General features: G+C 41.2%; 1 long non-coding RNA gene across 5 annotated transcripts in view; it reads right to left on the bottom strand.

Annotated features, from left to right (window-relative positions):
* LOC126058526 (uncharacterized) overlaps positions 1 to 22,814 on the bottom strand; it is a 217,474-nt gene extending 194,660 nt beyond the window's left edge. For all 5 annotated transcript variants that reach the window (XR_007513237.1, XR_007513239.1, XR_007513236.1 and 2 more), the window contains exons 1-2: positions 22,565 to 22,814; positions 11,144 to 11,229 (exon numbers count right to left, since the gene is read on the bottom strand). This is a non-coding gene — a long non-coding RNA (uncharacterized LOC126058526). The remainder of the gene's footprint in view (positions 1 to 11,143; positions 11,230 to 22,564) is intronic.
* Positions 22,815 to 25,258: the final 2,444 nt, after the last annotated feature.

The raw sequence follows: 25,258 nt of genomic DNA on the forward strand, positions 1-25,258 counted from the left end.
AAAGTACCTTCACCAAATCTCTAATTCCTTGACTGCGTGCTAGAGATGAGAAAGGTTAGCACATATGTTTGTGGGGGGACTTAAGTGAAGCTACAGGTGAAGGATCAGTGTCTGGGACAGAGTGGGAGTTCTATGCATTTAATTCCCCCTCCTACCTCTTCTCTTATTCAATAAGCCTTTGGAAAGGCTTTTCCCCTGAGTGTCCCTCCTAGGTTTCCAGCCATCTGTCCAATGAGTGTGTATGGAGTGTGTTGTATGTACCAAGTGCTGGGCTGGACACTGTGAATGCATTAACAGACGAGGTATTTTAAGGTCCTTGCTCTCAAAGAGTTCAGAGCCTTGGCTACAGACCCTGACAGGAAGACTGGTAGTTATGTACAGAGAATTACCATATGTCCCAGCAATTGCATTCCTAGGTATGTACCCAGAAGAATTGAAAGCAGGGACTAAAACAGAGACTTGTACACCTGTGTTGATTGCAGCACTATTCACAGTTGCCAAAAGGTGGAAACAACCCAAGTGTCCAACCCAGAGATGCATGAACAAATAAAATGTGGTATACACATAGACTGGAATATTATTCAGCCATAAATGGAAATGAAGTTCTGTTATGTGCTATAACAAGGATGAACCTTGAAAACATTATGCTGGAGTCAGACCTAAGAGGACAAATATTGTATGATCCCACTTATATGAAATATCTAGGATTGGTAAATGTGTAGTGACCAAAGAAGATTAGTGGTTACCAGAGGCTGGGGTCGGGGGATAGCGAGTTATTGCTTAAAGGATACTGAGTTTCTACTAAGGGTGATGAAAAACTTACAGAAATGGAGTGTGGTGGTTGTTGCACACCTGGGTGAAAGCAATTAATGCCACTGCATTGTACACTTGAAAATGGTGAAAACCAGCAACTGATTTTTGTATATCTCTTTATCCATCTACCTATCTATCTGTCTGTCTGTCTGTCTATCATCTATTTATCTACCTATCTATCTATCATCTATCTACCTGCCTACTACCTACCTATCTATCTTCTGAGTCATATCTGCCAGGAGAAGAATTGTAAGCTTGTGTTGCAGTCAAAGAATTATCCAGCCCAAGCCACTACCCAGATTTCCTGAGACATGTATTTCACCAACTATTCCAGTGGCCTCTTTTCTAAAAAAAAAAAATGTGAATTAGACTCCCACTCTAAAAGTGTCAGAAGCAACTGGCATAGTAAAGGAGAGGAGGCCAGGAGAGAGGAGCAAAGGAGGAAAAATTGATGTTTTTGTTGTATACATTTTATCACAATAAAATAAAAACAAAAAAATCAGTGTTTCCAAGGATTGATAAAAAGGTTTCTGTTTCTGCAATATTATATGAGATAAAGGTGAGATGTACAATGGAACATAGTGCTTGGGATTTATATTACGGTTGGTGACTATAAGAAGTAAGGCCATGAAGGGAGCAGAGGATAGGATAATACAGACAGATCCTGCAATGGGGTAATGGAGTGTAATTTTTAAAAGCATATTCAACTTATCTATTATTTTCATAACACAAATTTTACAGAAAGCAAAGCTCACATAATCTTCTTGACTGGCAAGGAAACTCAGAATATGGTGATGATGATAATGGCTGACATTTATCATGTGTTTACCATGTAACGTGCATTTTTTTAATCTTTATGCTTAAGAGAAGTCTTGTAGGAAAGCACAGAACAAAAAATAATATTTTAGGGCATTGAAAGCCGCTGAAGGATTTTAACCAGAGCTTTCATGGTTATGTCTACATCTTGGCTAGGTTCCTCTGACATTAATGAGCAAGCAGAAGTTAGGGAAGAGGAGAACCTAGACACAGGGAGACTTGTCAGAAGAAGACTACTGCAGTTGTCCCGCAGGTTATTGTAAAATCCTGAGCCAGGGGAATGGTGACAAGGATGGAAAAGAGTGTTGGGTATAAAAAAGCATAAAAAATAAGAAAATAGTTATATGAGGTAAAATCAGGGATGTGGTGATGCATTGGTTGTGCAACATGAGGGAGAAGCTGGAAACAAAGAGGGAGTCCCAGTTGGCTGATGGATGACTGGGTGGATGGGAGAGCCATCCGCTGGAATAGGGATACCTGAGAAGAACCACAGAGAAGGATGATGACGGCTCAGATCAGTTTTGGATCATTTCTTCACTCAAGTATCCTCTGATACTGATGCTGAATTCTACTTGCAACTATCGCAAGTCTACACATAAGCAACTGTGCTTTGTTGCATCATAACATTCACTGAGTCCTGATCTTACTAATGGTTGCTACACTTTTGAGCCTAGGCGGTTGACATGAGTCAGAATAGACTTGATGGCACACAACATTGCAGCCTTATAGCTCATTCTGTTGTGGATCTTGGCATGCAATGTTGGGGGAGGAATAGGAATTTTGGTATTCAGAGAGCAACTATTCTGCTTAACGACGTTTGTTCTTTTCTGCTTATTTCAATCCTGAGGCCTTAAGCTGGCCACGCTTTTAGATTGCTCCTTCCTTGTCTCTCTTCTTGTTGCCTGTGTGAGTTTCAGTACAAGGCATGCAGGGAACTCAGTGTTACACCAGAAAAGAGTGAATAAGAAATGGACAGGACAGAGGCATATTTGGGAGTAGTCTAGCCGTCTAGACCTTTACTCTCAGTCCAACAAGCTTAGAAGGTGATGTGTGATCAATACCAAAGGAAAACCAAGGCCCCATCAGGCTTTCACCCTTCACCATCATCTGCGTACTTCTTCCAAACCAGTACATGGAACTAATTTTCTACCTCTAGCCTCATTTCTCCCTTTCTAACTACATTTTACATTCATTCATTTTACTTCAACCATGGTTTCTCCAGAGAAATGGCTTGTCTTGTTCCTCCCCATCTTGATGACCCTATCCTGGAACTAGGTCCGCATGGTCTGTGTTCACTAATGCTAATACTAATCCTGTCAACAATCGGATGCAGCACTGGAAGTGCTCGCTTGTCTATACCAAGAAATTTGGGAGACAGTTACCTGGCCAATCGACTGGAAGAGATCCATATTTACGCCTATTCCCAAGAAAGGTGATGCAACAGAATGCAGAAATTATCAAACAATATCATTAATATCACACACAAGCAAAATTTTGCTGAAGATCATTCAAAAGCAGCTGCGGCAGTATATCAACAGGGAACTGCCGGAAGTTCAGGCTGGATTCAGAAGAGTACGTGGAACCAGGGATATCATTTCTGATGTCAGATGGATCCTGCCCGAAATAGAGAATACCAGAAGAATGTTTACCTGTGTTTTATTGACTACGCAAAGGCATTTGACTACGTGGCTCATAACAAATTATGGATGACATTACAAAGAATGAGAATTCCAGAATACTTAATTCTGCTCATGAGACACCTGTACATAGATCAAGAGGTAGTTGCTCAGACAGAACAACTGAGTGGTTTAAAGTCAGGAAAGGTGTACATCAGGGCTGTATCCCTTCACCATACCTATTCAATCTATATGTTGAGCAAATAATCCGAGAAGCTGCATGTGAAGAAGAACAGGGCATCAAGATTGGAAGGAGACTCTTTAAAACCTGTGTTATGCAGATGACACAATCTCGCTTGTTGAAAGTGAAGAGGGTTTGAAACACTTAGTGATGAAGATCAAAGACCACAGCCTTCAGTATGGATTACACCTCAACATAAAAAAAAACAAAGATCCTCACAACTGAGCCAATAAGCAAGATTATGATGAACGGAGAAAAGATTGAAGTTGTCAAGGATTTCATTTTACTTGGATCCACAATCAACAGCCATGGAAGCAGCAGTCAAGAAATCAAAAGATGCATTTCATTGGGCAAATCTGCTACAAAGGACCTCTTCAAAGTGTTGAAAAGCAAAGATGTCACCTTGAAGACTAAGGTGCACCTGACCCAAGCTATGGTATTTTCAATTGCATCATATGCATGTGAAAGTTGGACAATCAATAAGGAAGACCAAAGAATAATTGATGCCTTTGAATTGTGGTGCTGGCAAAGAATATTGAATATACCATGGACTGCCAAAAGAACGAACACATCTGTCTTGGAAGAAGTAAAACCAGAATGCTCCTTAGAAGCAAGGACGGCAAGACTGTGTCTTACATACTTTGGACATGTTGTCAGAGGGATCAGTCCCTGGAGAAAGACATCATGCTTGGTAGAGTACAGGTCAGAGGAAAAGAGGAAGATACTCAATGAGATGGATTGACACAGTGGCTGCAACAATGGGCTCAGGCAAAACAATTGTAAGGATGGCCCAGGACCAGTGTTCCGTTCTGCTGTGCCTGAGGTCACTATGAGTTGGAACTGACTTGATGGCACCTGACAACAATATTAATCCATCGCAGCTCCCCAAAAGAGACATAAAGAATGTCTGAAAAGACATGGCAAATATTTGCAGCAATATGGGATGACCTTCATGCCCAAGGAATATGGCAGCAGGGGATATTTGATTCAAGAGATAAAAAAAGAAACCCACAAGCCATTTCAGTGGTTAGGGTGGGCTCCACTCCCCTGGATGACAAGGCCAATACATAGGCTTGACCAATAAAATGGCATAGTGACCTAACAGGTCTGACCCTGACAGTTGCTGGTTTTCAGTCTCTAAAGTTGAGCAGGACTAAGACAGGAAAAAAGCCCGGGGCTGTGGTCTTTATCTTTCACTTTGAGCTTCTTGATCAAGCTCTTTTAGGGCAGGCAGTATCCCTCAAGTAGTGGTAACACCAGGAACTTCGGAATCATGGAAGGATTAGGAGCTATGGAATCATAGGTCCACAACCTAGTCTAACTCAGATTGTTTTGTGAATATAAGCAAGTCACTTAATTTCTCTACATGGTAATTTCTTCATATCTCAAATGGACAAAAAGAAATGCCTCAGGTTACTGTCATGATAAAAAGTCCCAAGCACATACCACATTGTTCTTCAAACGGCCACTAATTTGCTGTCCCTATTTTTTTATGATGGTAAAGGAGGAAGTGCCTGGAGGAATTAATATTTTACAGATTAAGAAAGTTGAGAATAATTGGAAGAATTTGTCAGAATCCAAAAAGTGAATACGTTTCAGAATCTAACTAGAACTCAGGCTATCTAATATTAATATCAATTTTAATATTAATAATTATAATAACCCCAGAACAACCCAGTGCCATTGAGTCGATATAAATTGAGTACTTCATTTTGAACTTAATCATATATTTTAATTAATTTTTGAATATATAATCTAATTTGTTTCAATATCAGAAAGCATAATAAAAAGCAGTACAGTGAAGTCTGTCTCTCTTTGGCCACCTTCTCCCCAACGAGTAACCCGTATTAATATATTTTCTTCTCTGTCTTTCTGGAGTTTCTTTATACATAAAAAAATGGTAAATATATTTTCTTGTTTTTAGTCATTTTTACACAAAACATGCTACACAACTTGCTTTTTTAAATTTAATATATTTTAGAGATATTTCCACATGAAGATTTTTCTCATTCTCTTTTATAGCTGCTTATAATTTGATTGTATGGAAGTACCATAATTAATATAACAAGCGGCTTATTAATGGCCATTTAAGTGATTTCCTATCTTTTGTGACGAACAATGCTGTAGTACATAATTATATACATAAATCACCTCACTCATGAGCAAGTTACACTGTAGGATAAATTTCCAGAAGTAGAATTTCTGCATCAAAAGGCACATGAATTTATAATTTTGATAGACACTGCCCTTCATATGGGCTTCTACATTTCTATAAGCAATATGCAAAAGGGTTTGCTTCCCCACAGTCTTGCCAAAAGACTATATTAACTATCTTTTGAATCTTTGAAAATCTTTGATAAAAATATTAACAGTACAGTTTTAACTTCCATGTGTCTTACTGTGGAAACCCTTGTGGCATAATGCTTAAGAGCTACAGCTGCTAACCAAAAGGCTGGCAGTTCGAATCCACCAGGTGCTCCTTGGAAGCCCTATCAGGCAGTTCTACTCTGTCCTGTAGTGCCACTATGAGTCAGAATCCACCCGACAGCAACCGTTTTTTTGTTGTTGTTGTTTATTTGTTATCTTACTGTAAGTGATGCTAAGCATCCTTTCATATGCATAAGGATCTTTTCTGTGAACTATCAATATACTTTGTGCATTAAGGATGACTCTTTCTTACTCTATAGTATGAATTAAAGGCTTTTCTCTTAGTTTCTAATTTTTTTTTTCCCTAAACCATGGAAAGGATTTGATCTTTTCTTTTTTAATTAATGATTTACCAATTCGACTTTGTAATTCTAAATGGTTAACCAACTGTCTCAATGCTATTTATTGAATAATTTGTCTTTTCCCAGCTAATTTGAATTTATTCATCTGGATATACTTTTGTACATTTTGGATATGAATTATCTAGAATAGAAAAGTGTATACAGACAGAAGTTTATTAGTGGTTACCAGGGGTGAGCAGAAAGGAGGGGAAAAGGAGGACCCATTGTTAGTGAGCATGAGTTTCTGGTAAGATTAATGGGAAAATTTGGAAATCGAAAATAGTGATGGTTGAAAGCCGTAATAAACATAACTAATGTCACTCAGTTATGTGTGTGAAGACTGCTGACATGGCAAATGTTTTGCTGCATATATATTTACCACAATAAAAATGTAAAAAATATTTTATTTTCACTAAACCTTCAAAACTATTCTTCCCGTATGTATTATTCCAATTTTATAGGTGAGGATACTGAAATCTTTTGAAGACAACTGACTCACCTACATGCACATGCCAGGGTGTAACTGAATTTCTTCCTCACTTCTATCCAATCCCAAATGCTACATCCACTTTGCAACACTACAGTCTTTTGGATCTTTGACAATAAAATAGGTAAAAGTGGTAACTCCTTAGTGTAGTTTTAACTTCCATGTGTCTTATCATGGGTGATGCTAAGTATCATTCCGTGGGTTTGTATAGATGGTACTTAATGCTGAGCATAGCTCTTTACAAGAGCTAATTGTAGACAGTCTTGGACAACACAGTTAGATGAATATGGTGTTATGGAGTGCAGGCAACCTAGATGCCAGAGAGGCTCGGAGAACAGGGTTGTTGCCTCCTTAACACAACTGTAGAACTCATGTATCAGCCCCCAGGAGCCAGCAAAGCCCATCACAGAGCTAAATGTTATCTAGGCAAGATGACAAACCAAGCTCTAGAGGATAGACCTCAATAAATTCAAGCATTCATGGTCAAAGAAAGAATTCCTCAAGTTTTAAGAGTTTTCTCATAGACGGAGGGGTGTCCTCATAAGACCTTTCCTATAACTGACAGATTTCTGGGCTAAATGGCTCATGTTAATAACAGTAATTATATTCACTGAGTAGCAGCAATGTAGCTCATGGGATTTATGTGAGATGCAATTATCATAGTTCATTCAAAAAATAATAATGATGTTGATCATTTCTCTGAGCGTATAAGAAAATCAAGACTCAGATAGGGAAAGCAACTTGCCTTAGTTCTCTTGGCTAGTGATGATGGATTCAGAAATCAACACAATTGTCCCTTCAAACCTGGAATTTTCCCACAATACCCTGCTGCCTTCTGCCACGTGGCTGCCCTAGTTTTGGTGTGGTTATTGAGCATAACAGGACACACGGAAGAGTCTGAGAATTTACTCTAGCAACTCATGGCATAGCTTTTCTTTTTTCTATCCCTCCCTGTTTTAGTTTAGTTTTGTTTTTTATCCCTTCAGTGGGTCATGCAGCAGTCCCCTCTGCTTTGGGTCCTATAAGTCTTCTAGCCCACCAACATCTCTCATATAAGCTGACCATCAAAGGGAAGTAACACATAACCGCTAGTGTTCCCGTCATTATCTGTGTCTGCCTTCCAGCTCCTGACCTCTTCATATCTCATCAAAACTTGACTGAAGAACCTGTGATACTTTCCTCAACAGTATGGCCTCCTCTTTTGTTATTTTTCCTTTCATTCTGCTTGTCCACATTGGCCTCCTTACTATTTATCAAACACTTCATGCATGCTTCTCCCTTAGGGTATTGACACTTGATGCTACTGCTTCTTTCAAATATTACCTTCTCAATGAGGCTTTCCAGGACTAAAGTATTTAAAATCACAAAGCCCTCAATGTTCTCATATTCCTCCCTCTGCTTTAATTTTCCATAACATTTCAACATCTAACACTATAAATGTATATGATTTATTTATTTTTTTATACATGGAGTATATACATATTTTTATTTCAATTATTGTCTCTCTCCCCACATTAGATTATAAATTCCATGAGGACAAGGAATTTTGTCTGTTTTGTTCACTTCTGCCCAGAGTCCCAAAAAGTGTTTGGCATATATTAGATACTCAAAAATATTTGTTGAATGAATGAATAAAAAGGCAGCCAGAACAGGAAATTTAAGTAAAAAAGACTATTCTGACAGATCCTATGTATTTGGCAGATGAGGATTAATTAGATAATGTTGTTGTGGTCACATACAGATCGTAATCTTGATATAATTGCCAATTTTGTCCTGTAATGATATTTTAGAGAAGATTTTTACTTCCATGTATTTATCAAGAGAGAAAACTATGATCGCCCATATTAAGGAAATAGCTCTAGTCTAGGGCAAAGGACCCCTGGAATGGGACTCATCCAAAATTGATATCCCTGGAAGTGTAAAAGTGCGGTAAAGTGGGCAACTGGTTTTGAAGTAAAGTGTCCCAGGGTTCCTATCTTGGCTCTGCCTCTTGTTGCACGTGTAAGGAAATAATTTATATTCTCCAAACTTCAGTGTTCTCATCGGCTCTCTGGCAATGTTACCACCTCATGAAGAATCAATGGAATAATCTACATCAACTAGAAAGGGCTCAATAATGCACTGGTCATATGAATAATGACATTGATGAAAATATAGGTCCCAAGCTCCTTAGGCATATTTCTGAAATCTAAAAGCTCTGAAATCTGAAAACTTTTTTGGTTATCCTATTTAATGAGACAACATAATCTACCCGAGTCCTATTTAGTAGCAATATCTAATCTGACCTGGCAAGAGGCTCTTTATAATATTTATTCATTCTATTTATTTGAAGTCATGGTTGTATCCTTTTGCCACACTTACTCCATTTGTATACCAAGCAAATAATCCCAGAAACTGGACTATATAAAGAACACAGAGTCAGGATTGGAGGAAGACTCATTAAGAACCTGTGTTATGCAGATGACACAACCTTGCTCACTGAAAGTGAAGAGGGCTTGAAGCACATGCTGATAAGGATCAAGGATTACAGCCTTCAGTATGGATTACACCTTAACATAAAGAAAACAAAAATCCTCACAACTGAACCAATAAGTGACATCATGATAAGTGGAGAAAAGATTGAAGTTGTCAAAGATTTCATTTTACTTACATGCACAATCAACACCCATGGAAGCAGTAGTCAAGAAATCAAATGATGCATTGTATTAGGAAAATGCTTCAAAAGTGATAAAAAGCAAAGATGTCACTTTAAGGTATGCCTGACAAGCCATGGTGTTTTCAATTGCTTCATACTGGACAATGAATAAGAAAGACCAAAGAAGAATTGACTTTTGAATTATGGTGTTGGCAAAGAATATTAAATACACCATGGACTACCAAAAGAATGAACAAACCTGCCTTGGAAGAAGTACAGTGAGAATGCTTCTTAGAGGCAAGCATGGCGAGACTTAGTCTCAGGTACTTTGGACATGTTATCAGGAGGGCTCAGTCCCTGGAGAAAGACATCATGCTTGGTAAAGCAGAGGGTTAACAAAAAAGAGGAAGACCCTCAATGAGATAGATTGGCACAGTGGCTGCGACAATGGGCTCAAGCATAGCAACGATTGTAAGAGCAGTGTTTCCTTCTGTTGTACATAGAGTCAGTATGAGTCAGAACCAACTCAATGGCACCTAACAACATTTATTATGAAAGGAGTCTTGGTGGGACAGTGGTTAACCACTTGGCCGATAAACAAAAGATCAGCAGTTCAAACCCACCAGCCACTCCACAGGAGAAAGATGTGGCAATCTGCTCCCATAAACTTTACAGCCTTAGAAACCCTGTGGGGCAGTTCTATTCTGACCTATAGGGTTGCCATGAGTAGAAATCGACTTGACTGCAACAGGTATTTATTATGACGGTCCATGAATTTATGTAAGAAATACTGCTGTGTTTGATTGTCATCTGCCCAAGACCCTCAGGGGTATATTGTACATTCAAAGTCTTTAAAAAAAAAAAAAAATTGAATTTCAAAACATACCTGGCTCCAAGGCTTTCAGATTAGTGTTTTGAGCTTGTATTTTTATAACCAAATGCAGGCAAAGTTGTGAATAAAACGGAGATTATGAAGCTCAGATTTGGTGTCATTGAGAGAGTGTGTTGTAGCTTCACAACTCTCTTAGCTCTAAAATGAGTGTGTCAACAGCTGGTATATGATCTCCCATATTACTGAGTGTGAAAACCTCATTGTGTTCCTGCTCCCAAAGACCAGGCTGAGAATATCTATATCTGATGGGATGGGGGTGGGAGGCTAACAACCAATCCAAATAGGTTGATTGGTAACAAACTAAAGGTTGAGTTATTGGACTTCAATGGCAGTTTTCACATATTCTGGAAGGGAGAAAGTAATTTTATTAAAAGTCTATTTATGGGATCACACTATTCATGTGGTCAGCCCTTTAGCTCATTAATGACTATCTCATCCACTCAAATGCAGCAAAGGATTTGACCTTCGAAGGTCAGTAATCTGGGACTCACAGATGGAGATAAAATCAGACCAATGTCAAATCTTATCAATGTCCAGAGACTTCTAGGGGGTGAGCTCCATTGTTTTCTAGATGCACTGATAACCTAATTTGCAATATAAAAGACTGTGACAGCCAGACTGAGGCACATGGACAAGGCAGGCTCCTGAAAGTCAAGACAGGCATAAGGCAGCTCAGACAGCAGAGGGACAAGGCTGGAGTCTGCATGAACTGGAAGTCCAAAAGGTAGTATTTTGGATACCAGCTGAGTTTAAGCTTCATAGCTCAGCCATCCTTTTTGTCCTGAATTTCCCCAAAGGAGGGAGATACTAGCTTCTTGAGCCAGGTATATTGGGAAGTGGGCTGGGGAGGAAAAGCCCCCTGAGATATAACTCACCAGTTCTAGGGTGGCCGTACACTGGAACTTGAGGCATAGGAGACAGCAATGTTGTAGAATGAAAGTACAGGTCCCAGGAAAGCAGACTATGGGAAGAAATATAGGGGTTTTTATTTAATGTAGGAAATGCAGTGATTACTAAATTCCTTAGGCCATGAAAAGAATAAATTTCCATTTGCCTGGTGTTGAGTAAGGGGTCCTGGTGGTGCAGCAGTTAAGAGCTTGCTTGGTTGCTAACTGAAAGTTTCCTGGTTCAAATTCATCTAGCAGCTCTGTGGAGAAAGACGTGATGATTGGCTTCTATAAGGATTACAGCCAAGAAAACTCTATGGGGTACTTCTACTCTGTCACATGGGATTGCTATGAGTCAGAATCCACTCAGCAGCATCCAACAGCAGGGAGGGAGCGAGGGCAGCCTAGGAGATTTGTCCTACCAAGTAGAAACCCTTTGAGCACTCCATGTTCTTCGAAGAGAAAGCTTAGCTAACACTACTCTCTTCTTGAACTGGACTCTTCTCCTCCTCCTTGCAGCATCATCCCCTCCTCTGGGAAGACTTCCTGTATGCCTGCGACATGCACATACCCTCATTCCCTGACCTTCAGTGACAGCTGACACAGCTCCCATGACACCACATTCATTCTGGGATGGAATTGCTCATCTGTCTGTGCCTGGACCATATCAAGTAGACCTTGAGGGCAAGACCAAGTCATATCTTCATAGTCCCAGAGGTTAACAAGGATTTTGGCAGATAGTGAGCTTCCCAAAATAATGCCATTTCCTCAAGCCAGTGGAGAGTGACACGTGGCATTTGTCTATTTGCATACTTGTCTTTAAGACACTGAGTATTTCTCCTACCCAGTTTCTTTAGCTAATGAGTAAAATACATTTTATTACTGGGAATTTGATTAACTCTTTCCTCTGCAGGTGTGTGGACACTGTGTACTTGAAGGTATGGTTAGAATATCAGTATCAAGAGTTAATTTAATTCCAATGCTTCATTTCTCTCTACTTTTTTTCCTTAGCAATGTGCCAAATTAATTCTGGTTCTAAAATTACCAAAGGTACACAACAGATTTGTTTGCAGGAAATACAGGCAGGAGATCACCCGATTCTGCCCCTTGTTTTGTAAAGGAGATCATTGGACAAATGCCACAAAATTTTATTACTATTTTAAAAATTTATTCTGTGTTTCAGGTTTAACACAGTCAGTTCTTTTGGTTATTTTTTATTTTTGGACTTTTCCCCCCAAACAAAAGAAGAGGCTGGATTCCTCCAATTTCTGCCTAACAATGGCTTCTCTGTCATAGGAACACAGCTGAAAAAAGGGATTCCTTTGTGGAATGGGAAATATGTCTTATATGTACTTGTGGTGCCAGGGCCTGGTGTGGTTCTGGGGTTCCAGACATGTGATGAAAGGAAGAAAGAAACAGAGGATAGAGGGAGGAAGGAAGGGGAGGAAAGACAGAGATAATAGCTAATTTTTTTGACTATTGATATATGCCAAGCTACCACCCACCTGTCAGTTTGTTGTACTGTGGTGGCTTTTGGGTTGCTATGATGCTGGAAGCTATGGTACCAGTATTTTGAATACCAGCAGGGTCAAACATGGTAGACAGGTTTCAGTGGAGCTTCCAGACTAAGAAAGGCTAGGAAGAAAGGCCAGGTGATCTATGTCTGAAAACTAACCAATGAAAATTTTATGGATCATAACAGAGCATTGTCTAACTCACTTGCTTGGGACACACCATCGGGGGGATCAATCATTACAGGACAACATCATGTGTGGTGAAGTAGAGGACCAGCGAGGGCAAGGAAGACCCTCAGTGATATGGGTTGGCACAGTAGCTGCAATAATGGACTCAGATATGGAGGAGATGGTGAGGATGATGTAAGACTGGGCAACATTTCTTTCTGTTGTACATAAGGTCGCTGTGAATCAGAGTTGGCTTGATGGCAGCTAAGAAAAACAACATATATCAAGTGTCAAATCTTATTAAACTTATTTGTTACTGGGCTAAGGGCAGGGGATTGTGGTCTTGGGTGACATCTAGCTCTATTTGCATAACATAGTTTATAAAGAAAATGTTCTACATTCTACTTTGGTGAGTAGCAACTGGGGTCTTAAAAGCTTGTGAGCAGCCATCAAAGATACATCTACTGGTACCACCCCATCAGGAGCAAGGGAGAATGAAGAAAGCCAAAGACACAAGGGAAAGATTAGTTCAAAGGATTAATGGACCACAAATACCACACCCTCCACCACACAGTCCAGCACAACTAGATAGTGCCTGGCTACCATCACTGACTACTCTGACAGGGATCACAGTAGAGGTTCCTGGACACAGCTGGAGAAGAATGCAGAACAAAATTCAAACTCACAAAAAAAGGCCAGACTTACTGATCTGACAGAGATTAGAGAAACACAGAGAGTATGGTCCTGGACACCCTTTTAACTCAGTACTGAAGTGACTCCTGAACTTCACCCTTCAGCCAAAAGTTAGACAGGCCTATAGAAGGAACAATAACTCAAGTAGCTCAACCATATATATGAGACTAAATGGACACACCAGCCCAAAATCAAAGAGAGAAGGCAGGAGGGGTCAGAAAAGTTGGATGAACGGAAAGGGGGAACCTGAAGTTGAGATGGGAAGAGTGTCGACACATTGTGGTGTTGCAACTAATGTCACAAAATAATATGTATATTAATTGTTCAGTGAGAAACTAATCTGCTCTGTAAACTTTCACCTAAAGGACAATAAAAAAAAAAATTTATTTGATCCCCACTATGCATTTTGAAAAAAAAAAAAATGCATTTTGAAAAGGATTCCTGGCAGTGCAGTGGTTAAGCACTCAACTGCTAAATGGCAGGTTGGTGGTTTGAACCCACCAGGCGCTCTGCAGGAGAAAGATGTAGCAGTCTGCTTCCATAAAGATTACAGCCTCAGAAACCCTATGGGGCAGTTCTGCTCTGTCCTATAAGGTCACTATGAGTCAGAATCTACTCAACAGCAGTGCGTCTGGTTTTTGGTTTTTTACACATTTTCAGGTAGCTACTGACAAACAAAGACGCTGAAACTTAGAATTATTTTGTAACTTCCCAAAGTCTTGCACTTATCCATATCACATGAATCAATGCAGACAGGAGTGGTAAATGGACTCAGGTTTCCAGTCTAAGCTGTATAAACTTGGGTTAGTTAATATGTCCCTTTGAGCCTCTGTTTCTTTATACATACTACAGGATTGATAGTATCTATATCCTATGGGTGCCCTGAGAAATAAATGAGATTATAATCTGAGCACAGAGCCTAGCACAAAGGAGTTGTCAATATACAGGGCTATTCAGTTTTCATTGTGTTGAAGCTGTAGGAGGTGCTGTCTTTAGGATTGTTGTTTTTGTTGCAGAAGGCCAACTAGAATCCTTTTAGGGTGGGTGCGTGCCAGCTGTGAACGAAGAATGAATGATGCTCTAACATAAAACCTGGCAGAGGAGGGGTGGCTAAGAACTGCTTATGGCACCTCTTATGAGTAGAAGGCGGAGAGAAGCAGACTTCCAAGTCAGGCTGACAGCAATAAATCACAGCTTAAATGTATCCGACAGGCGAGAACCATAATTGCTTCCTTTGTTGCTCACAATTGTTCATTACGGCCTGGAAAGGCTCCCAGATCACATGAAGAACATCTGATGTAAAATATTATTAGCCTCAGTGCTTTTTTTTTTTTTTAAATAAAGAAAAAGAATGAGGTACTGGTGCTCAGGTCTTGAGAAGTTACACATTTCTCTTTCACTTTGTTCCACCCTATGCCCTGGCTCTTGTGTGTGATAGGGAAGAGCTGGGAAAGAAGGTGTGTGGGACTAAAGCGGTCCATGGCATTCCAGAAATGTGACACCTTGGCATGAATACATGGCGCAGGACCGGGCAGTGTTGTGTTCTGTTGTGCACAGGGTCACTATGAGGAACTGACTGGACGGCACCTAACAACAACAACAAGCATGAATAAAGATCTTCCAGACTTTTGTCCCCAAGCCCTGATGGGGCACCTAGACCACATTCCACCTGCAAATGAGGCCTCTCTCCCCACCCTCCACCTCAGCACACAGTGGTGTCCTTATCTGAGTAACGGAAAGAACAGAGATGAAAACATTTGTGAAGCACCTAGCATAGTTCCTAGGACATAGTAGGTACTCAGCAAACGTTAGTTGAATCTGAATTATATGTATTCATAAAGCATGAGCTGGGAAGTGAGAGCAAACCACTCTTCTTTGTTCTTGGAGATGCAGTGAAGTCTTCCAGTTGAGTGAGGGCTTTAGAGCTGGACTGCAGGGTTCACATCAAATCTGTTCTTTGTCCCAGTCTCTTCTACCCTAAGTGCATGTAAAAATGGTACCTAACTATCCATATTACAAGGAGCCCTGATGGTGCAATGGTTAAGCACTCATTTGCTATCCAAAAAGTTGGTGGTTCAAACCCACTCAGTAGCTCTGCAGGAGAAAAACCTGGCAATCTACTTCCCTAAAGATTATTGCCTAGGAAACCATGTGGGGCAGTTCTATTCTGTCAAATAAGGTCTCTCTGTGTTGAAATTGACTCGACAGCACACAACATACATACTATGAAGTTATGGTTAGGAATAAGTGAATAAGTATATGTGAGAAGCTCATAAGAGGGCATGATATATGTTAAGTGCTTAGCAAGCATTAATTGTTATTGTATCAGCTCGCTTACTTTGGACACATCATCAGGAGAGACCAGTCACTAGAAAAGTACATCATGTTTGGTGAAGTCCTAGAAGGTCAGTGAAAACGAATGAAACCTTCTATGAGATGGATTGACATAATAGCCAAAACAATGGACTCAAACATACCAACCGTCATGAAGACGGCGCAGGGCTAGGCAATGTTTTGTTCTGCTATGCATGAGGTCTCCATGAGTTGGAGCTGACTTGATTGCAACTAATACCAATAACAACTTTGTTATTCTTATGTCCTTATTAGATGCCATACAGTTGTTTCCTACTCATAGCGACTCTTTGTACAAGAGAGTGAAACACTGCCCGGTCCTGTGCCATCCTCACAATCGTTGCTGTTTGAGCCTATTGCTGCAGCCACTGTGTCAATAGGTCTCATGGAGGATTTTCCTCTTTTTTGCTGACCCTCTTCCCTACCAACCACGATGGCCTTCTCCAGGGACTGGTCCCTTCTGATAACATGTTGAAAGTATGTGAGATGTAGTCTCGCCATCCTTGCTTCTAACGAGCATTCTGGCTATTTTGTTCCTTATTCTGGCAGTAGGTAGTATATTCAATATTTTTTGCCAACACCAAAATTCAAGACATCAATTCTTCTTTGGTCTTCCTTATTCATTGCCCAGCTTTCTCATGTAGATGAGGCAATTGAAAATAGTATGGCTTGAATAAGCGCACCTTAGTCCTCAAAGTGACCTCTTTGCTTTTCAACACTTTAAAGAAGTATTTTCAGTAGATTTGCCCACTGCAATGCATCATTTGATTTCTTGACTGCTGCTTCCATGGGTGTTGATTATGAATCCAAGTAAAATGAAATCCTTGACAACTTCATCTTTTCTCTGTTTATTATGATGTTGCTTATTGGTCCAGCTGTGAAGATTCTTGTTTTCTTTATGTTGAAGAGTAATCCATACTGAGGGCTGTGGTCTTTGGTCTTCATCAGTAAGTGCTTCAAGTCCTTTTCACTTTCAGAAAGCAAGGTTGTGTCATCTGCATAACGCAGGTTGTTAATGGGTCTTCCTCCAATCCTGATGCCCTGTTCTTTGTATACTCCAGCTTCTCAAATTATTTGCTCAGCATACAGATTGAGTAAATATGATAAAAAGATATAACCCCGACACATACCTTTCCTGATTTTAAACCACACAGTATCCCCTTGCTCTGTTCAAACGACTGCCTCTTGATCTATGTACAGGTTCTGCCTGAGCACAATTAAGTGTTCTGAAATTCCCATTCTTTGTGATCCCATCCATAATTTGTTATTGTTCTATGCTGTTGCGATCCCATCTTCAAGAATTTAGGAACTGGTTGGAAGTACAGGAGTTCTACAGACAAGAGCATGCTTAATGCTGCTTGGGGTTGCATGAAGGTGCCCCAGTACAGGAGATGCTGAAGGTAGAGTAGGCAGATGGGTGTTTTCTTAAAATCTTGAATATTTTTTAACTTAATCGTCTAGCATTTAGGGGTCCATTGAGGGATCAGAAACATGGAGGTAATATGTGTTTTTTTTGTTTGTTTGTTTTTGTTTTTAAGAAAATTCTCGTTGAGCCTTTCCAAATCAGTGGGTAGAAAAGACTTAACTCCATGTCAATGGAAGTTACACATTCTGCATTGCTGAGCCATCGCACGTCCACCCAGGCAGATGTATGTTGTTGTTATGATTATTTAATCTAAAAGCCCCTTTCTGTTGTCTTTGGTTCTAGGAAATAGAAATGTAGCTACAGCGCCATATCTCCTGACCTTCTGACCCACCTTTCTCCAGGGGCCTGCTGATGAACATTATCCTTAACTGAGTACCTGAAGACAGATGCTCCACCCTGCACAAGTCCGTGTCTGTGACGGTGGTGTGTGGCTTTGTGTTTAATTTACTTTGCGTTTAATTTACTTTGAATTTAATTTACTTAAAAAGTAAAAACACACCCTACAAACTATTGAATCGCTACGGCTAAATGAGTATAGATTGAAGAAAAAAAAAAAGAAGTTTGTCCTAATTTTGTTTTTTTAAGGAAATGCATGGTGTGTACTCAGGTTGCCCTGGAATGCATTCATTCAGAAACATGCAAGGAGGCCCTGCTATTGTCAGAAACTTCCCCAAGGATCAAAAAGAAAAAAGTAGCAAAGGGTTCATGGTCTACTGTCAAGAGAGACAAAATGGGATATGGCCTCCCAGGTGCCCCATGGACTGAAATCCTCCCACATGGAGCCTGTCTAGATCTGGAATGTGACCAGGACTAGGGTGAAGGGAGGCGGGTGCCACAGGCACAAAATCTGAGGAGGCATGACCCTGAGAGTGAGCACCCTCTCAAAGTTTCCATCCCATGTGTCTTGCTTGTTACACTCTGATCCCGCCCTGTTCTAAGGTGGAATTCCACTCTTTCCTGATCAATGTCACAACATTCACATGAGAACCAGGCAAGAGTTAGAAGTCCACAGGCATTGTCATCCAGTCACCTGTAAGATTAAACCTTGATTTTGACTTTTTGTGACCTTAATATTGCAACTGTGAGAGTCAAGAGATCCTTTTATTGTAAACACAGAAAGCCCCTATTCTTCTGACCTTGATTGGGACAAGAATTTAGATTTGAGATTGTCAATTTTTTTTTCCTTAAGTGTCCAGGGCAGTAAGAAGGGGCCAGCTTCCCCATTTAGGCTTCATGCCCTTCACTTGGGCTATGTCACCTGGGTCCCCAAGTCCTGGCATGAATCTGTACCTCATCCCAGGTAACCCCAGGCAATTATTTAATTCATCATTTTGTAACTCTGTGCCATGGGCTTCTAAAAGCCCCTTCCCCTACTTTCGCTGGAGTCTCACTATCTTCAAATTCAACAACCATGTTTTTACACAATGCACGCCTTCTATGTTTGTCAACCATGCCCTCCCCTCAAGTTTTTTTTCATAAGCATGCTATACTAATTTTTTTACAGCAACATGTAAAACAAAATTGGCATAGTGGAGTTTACGAAAATACCTGGGGGGCAGGGGAAAGCAAGGTTGGCAAACAAACATAGAAGGCACACTTAATTTGCATAAAATATGGTAGTCCATACAACCAGCTCTGGATTTGCCACAGCTTTGAGATTCTCATGGCAGAATTATCTCTGGTACCAATGTCTCTTTCACTCAGGGTTCTTTATTGGCAAACAACAAAACCACTATGACTACGTTAAACAAAAATATACTTTGGTAAAAAACATGGAGATCTCACAGTGATTCTAAGAGAACTAGAGTTACTTGGAAGGTCGAGGACAAGGCCCAGAGCCTAAACCTACCACAGGACTGCTCCTGTGAAGAACCATGGCTTCCTGTCCTGGGAGACAGTGCTGCAGTTTGCACCGCTGACATGGGGCCCCAGGCCTTCAGCCCCTGATCTCACTGCCAACATCAATTTTGTGTAGGGTCTGCCCCCTTGAGTTGGCATCTGATTGGCGGAGATGAGGCCACATGTCTATAGCCCAGCTTCAAGGGAGGCTGGGAAGTGGGTTTAGCCCCCTAGTTTGCAAATGCAGAACTCGTATTGTGGAAATTCTTCTCACATACAATTACCAAAAGGTACTGGGCAGCCACAAATATAACCAGTGGTGGTTCGGTGGTACAATGCTCTCCTTCCATGCAGGAGACCCAGGTTCAGTTCCCAGCCAAACCACCACATTCATAGCCACCACCTGCCTGTCACTGAAGGCTTGTGTGTTGCTATGATTCAGAACAGGTTTCAGTGGAACTTCTAGACTCAGATGGACTAGGAAGAAAGCCCTGACAAGCTACTTCAGAAAATCAGCAATGAAAACCCTGTGAATCACAACGATCTTATCTCCAGCCAATCATGGGAATAGCACAGGACTGGCAGGGTTTCACTGTGCATAGGGTCACCATGAGTCGGGGGTCAACTTGACAGCACTTTGGGGGTAGGATTGAACGATTGCCATGTTAAGCTCAAATCTGCACGCTCCATTCAACCACACATGAAGACACACAGGGTTTCTAAGACTGTAGTCTACAACATTGCATCATTTTCACCATGATACGCTCTCCAGCCATCTCTGACCACATGGATGGGCCCTTGGAATCTGGAAAGCTAAGACATGCTGACCTTGAGGTAGCGCCACCACTCATGTTCTACCTGTCTCAATTACATTCTTAGTGCAAACTGCATAAAGAGCTTTTCTTTCTTACAGATCATACTCTCTTTAGAAGCTAATCGCTTTGGTTGACCACAAATTTGCTCCCTTACCCTGCCTGCTGGATTCGATCAATATCATTATTGGGTCACCTTAAGGTGGAATGGAGGCCTGAGAAATAGGGTGGAAGTAAGGGACTCTAATCATTCCTGGTTCACCTCACCTGATGACCACCAGCCGCATGGCCCCTGGCGACAAAGAAAATCATTCTCTCTCCTTCCACCTTTTCTCAAACGCAGGGGATCAGGCAGTGACTTTATGTTGCTCAGGGCCAGACCTCAGAGAATTGTGTTGTCAACAGCCTGGGCTTTGAAGTTCTTGATCAAAGATGGGAAAGAGTAGAATTTAAAGCTAGTACCTCTTCCTGATGAAGAACAAAGACTACAGCCTTCAGTATGGATTATACCTCAAAGTAAAGAAAACAAAAATCCTCACAACTGGACCAATAAGCAACATCATGATAAATGAAGAAAAGATTGAAGTTGTCAAGGATTTCATTTTACTTGGATCCATGCTCAACACCCAAACAGCAGTCAAGAAATCAAATGATTCATTGCACTGGGAAAATCTGCTACCAAAGACCTCTTTAAAGTGTTGAAAAGCAAAGATGTCACTTTGAAGACTAAGGTGCGCCTGACCCAAGCCATGGTGTTTTCACTCGCTTCATATGCATGTGAAAGCTGGACAATGAATAAGGAAGACAAAAGAAGAATTGATGTCTTTGAATTCTGGTGTTGGCAAAGAATATTGAATATGGACTGCCAAGGGGGGAAAAAAAAAACCATCTTGGAAGAAGTACAGCCAGAATGCTCCTTAGAAGTGAGGACAGAGAGACTTTGTCTCACATACTTTGGACGTGTTGTCAGGGGGACCGGTCACTGGAGAAGGACATCGTGCTTGGTAAAGCAGAGGGTCAGCAAAAAAGAGGAAGACCCTCAATGAGATGGGTTGACCCAGTAGCTGCAACAATGGGCTCAAGCATAACGACGATCATGAGGATGGCACAAGACTGGGCAGAATTTTATTCTGTTGTACATAGGGTCACTGTGAGTCAGAACCGACTCGAGGGCACCTAACAACAATAACAACTACATCTACCTCTGTATGTACAACAGCAACAACAACCTCTTTCTGAGGACTGACACAGTGGCTGCAGCAATGGGCTCAAACATAGCAGCAATTGTGAAGATGGTACAGCATTGAGCAATGTTTCATTCTGTAATACATAAGGTCACTATGAGTTGGAGCCAACTCGACATCACCTAACAACCTCTTTCTGAAAATTGAAAATATGGAAGCTTCTTTGTAACATGATAGCCACAATGCTCATGCTTGTAGCTACTCACGTTTCCCAGCACTTGTGAGAATCAAAAGAATGTTGGTGAGGAAAGCTGCTTGCAAATCGCAGGGGCCTCACAGGGCTGCAGGGTTATTCTTGGGCAGATGGCAAGGAACAAAGGCTTTGGTGTCAGACATATTTGGGTTGAAATCTTGCCCAGTCCATTGTAGTGATCCCTGGAAACCCAGGGCCCCTTTTCCCAATCTGTAATGTAGTTAACTATTTAGTATTGCTGTGTGCTGTTGAGTTGATTTCAACTCATGGTGACCCCATAGGACAGAGCAGAACTGCCGTATAGAGTTTCCTAGGCTCTAATCTTTTGTTTTAATCTTTATGGAAGGAAACCATGGTGGTGTAGTGGTTAAAAGTTTGACTGTTAACCAGAGGTAGGTAGTTCAAATCCACTAGGTGCTCCTTGGAAACCTTATGAGGCAGTTCTACTCTGTCCTATAGGGTTGCCATGAGCCGGAATCGACCCAGGGCAATGGGTTTAGATTTTTTAAAATCATTATGGAAGCAGATCACCAGGTCTTTTCTCCCACGGAGCGGCCAGCTGGTAGGTTCGAACCGCTGACTTTTAGTTAGCATCTGAGTGCTTAACCATTGCAGCTACCCCCATTCCCTTGCTGACAAGTCAATTCCAACTCACAGCGACCCTATAGGACAGGGTAGAACTGCTCCATAGGGTTTCTAAGACTGTAATCTTTATGGAAGCAGACTACCACATCTTTCTCCTGTGGAGAGGCTGGTGGGTTCAAAGCGCCCACCTTTTGGTTATAGCTGAGCACTAATCACTGCACTGCCAGGGCTCCTTTATTTGGTGCCATGATCCACATATTTGACTGAACGTTAGAACCACCTGGAGAACATCCAAAATTCTGACGCTCAGGCAGCAACCCCATCCATGTTATAGGAAACTCGAGTGTAGGACCCAGACATGACCATTTTTAAAATCTCCAGCTGTTTTCAGTATGCGAATCACATCCAGAACCTCCAATTTAGTGGTACGAATGTAAGAAATGATTGACTCTCTCCTTAAACTGCTACCACACTGGCATTTCAATACTTCTAGTGCCAGTTATCCAGGCCAAGTCACTGGGTATCGCACAGCCTCAGATCATTTTCTCATTTTTAAATAGCAATAATAATACCCACCACCTACCTTATTGGATTGCCATGAGACTCAACTTGACCAGTCTTTGTACACGGCACCTGCTATGCAGATGTTAAGATCCAGCCGTCCTCATTGACTGTTGAGGAGACCCAGAAGAAAGAGTATGGCTTGCTTCAAACCATCCCCACTGCCAGGAAATAAACAAATCAACTGCTGATCCTCTGACAAGGAAGGATCCCGCCATGCTCAGCAGCAGACCATAGAAGGATATGGGTTTGATTTGAGCCTAAGAAAACTCTCATCGTGCCCAGAGACTTTCTAATGGAACCAACAGCAGCTGGCTTCTGTTTTTTTTTTTTTTTTTCCCTATAAAATGATACATTTCCTCTAACTTCCAGCAGTTCCTGTGCCCAAAGAAACAAGGCCATGGGTCATTCAGCTAAAGAATGGTAAGCTCTTTTGCCAGGAAAGGGTTTGGGACTTTGTGAGCATCCTCTGTCTTTCCTTCTACTCACTAATTGATTTAATGGGAGACCCTGATGGATGTATTTCAGCTCGGCTAGGGCCTGCCAGCTGATTTATATTGGACAGCAAGAATCTGGTATTTACTCTTCCTGGTTTCCCTCTAATTGATATTGAAAAGAAAGGCATGTAACTTTCAAAGGAAGAGCAGTCATTCCTCAGGTCAGCCATCACTCAAAGGAGCTTTCAGCCTTCCTGTTTTAATAAAATTCCCATTTCTTAGAGGGATGGCTTCTGGACGACATGCGAAGGAATAACGTTGGCAGGGAGAAGTCATTTATGAGTCTACCTCATTCCTGGCCCTTCAACTCAGCCAGCATGTATACCCATTGGCCCATGGAGAAGACCAAACTCTCTCCCATCCCAGTCATCATCTGAAGGGCCAGGCCAGGCAGCTACTGCCTGCTCCTGCATACCAGCAGTCAGGAAGCTACACGATTCAAGCTCAGAGTTTCTCAATCTTGGCACTATTGACTTTTTGGACCAGATAATTTTTTTTAATAATATTTTATTTTTGGTGAAAATATACACAACAAAACCCATTCCCATTTAACAGTTTCTAGACGCAACGTTCAGTGACGTTGATCACATTTTCCACATTGTGTCGGCATTCTCATTATTTCTGTTCTAGTTGTTTCCCTCCCATGAATCTAAACTCCCAGCTCCCCAACCTTCTCATCTATGCTTTAAAAACAGCGGTTGCATGTATACGAGACTAAATGGGCACACCAACCCAAGGGCAAGGATGAGAAGGCAGGAGGGGACAGGAAAGCTGGACGAATGGAAATGGGGAACCCAAGATCGAGAACGAGAGAGTGTGGACACGTCACAGGGTTGGCAGCCAATGTCACAAAACAATAAGTGTACTGTTTAATGAGAAATTAATTTGCTCTGTAAACCTTCATCTAAAGCACAATTAAAAAAAAAATCAATTGACCACAAAAAAAAAAAAAAAAGCAGTTGTCCATTTGATCTTATATAGATAATTTTTAAAAGAGCACAATACTCAATACTTTTTGAGTTAAGCTGTTACTTAATTTACAGGTGACTTCAGGGGTCAGGGGTATTAGATTGGATTCAAAGTTTAAAGTGCAATAGTCTCAGGGATTCCTCCAGCCTCAGTAGGTCCAGTAAGTCTGGATTCTTTAGGAATTTGAAGTTCAGTTCCACATTTTTCTCTCTTTCTGTTAAGATCCATCTATTGTGCCGTAATCAGAATGTTTGGTAGCAGTAACCAGGGACCATCTAGTTCTTCTGGTCTCAAGGTAGAGGAGACAGTGGGCCATTAGTCCTGTAGTCCACTTCCAGTTCCTTCTCTGATTCTTGAGTTTCCTTCTCTCTGTTTTCTCTGGATGAATAGAGACCAATAGTTGCATCTTAGGTAGACCATATGCTTCTTTATTGCGGGGATCGTTCCTTTGCATTGTAGGGTGTTTAGCAGCCTCTCTAGCTCTGCCTTCTAGACGCCAGTAACATCTCCCAGTTGTGTCCGTTGGGGAGCAAAATAGACCTCCATCCTCCCTCACTGTCCACCCTCATTGATATCCACTGGTCTAAGGGAACTCGGAGGAGGTTGTCATGCTTTGGCTCTGACTCTGCCACCTCCTGGTTGTGTCACACTACAAAAGTCACTTCCCTTCCCAGATCCTCAATGCTCCAACCTTGAATACATGTCACAAGGGTTGAATGGAATTGAGTCGTTGAATATATTCAATGGATTATAGCACACAGTGAAGGGGCGATAACGGTTATGATAGCAAGAAAGATGACTATTGCAATGTGCCCTTTGTGCTTTAGGGGGAGGTTTCTAGTTTTCATTTATTTATTGTAATAATGGAGAACCCTCTACAGAAAGGAAGCTTCAGTCAGACATAGAGATGTCTTATACACTTGGTACTAAGAAGGTGACTATTCAGAATAATCACCCTCAAAGGCCCATCGTGTTCCCTTGTTATCAGGTGAAAGGGCTTCTTGTGGACGTAGTTAACCTTCCAGCAGCATCAGGGTGGGTGAACATTGGTGATGAAAGTTTGGGCATCCATCTGTTTATTTATGTATTGTGCTTACGCATACAACTGACACCTGTGTGCATATGCTGTGAGTACTGTGGAAAAGTCTTGTACATGGTATGTGCTGGAGCCGTATATGTATGCAAAGCATATTTGTAATTTTGGGTGTATATGTGAATGGACTGTCCCACTACTAACTGAAAGGCTGGTG

The sequence above is a fragment of the Elephas maximus genome, chromosome 15 (assembly GCF_024166365.1).
Source record: "Elephas maximus indicus isolate mEleMax1 chromosome 15, mEleMax1 primary haplotype, whole genome shotgun sequence".
In the NCBI taxonomy this organism is placed as follows: domain Eukaryota; kingdom Metazoa; phylum Chordata; class Mammalia; order Proboscidea; family Elephantidae; genus Elephas; species Elephas maximus.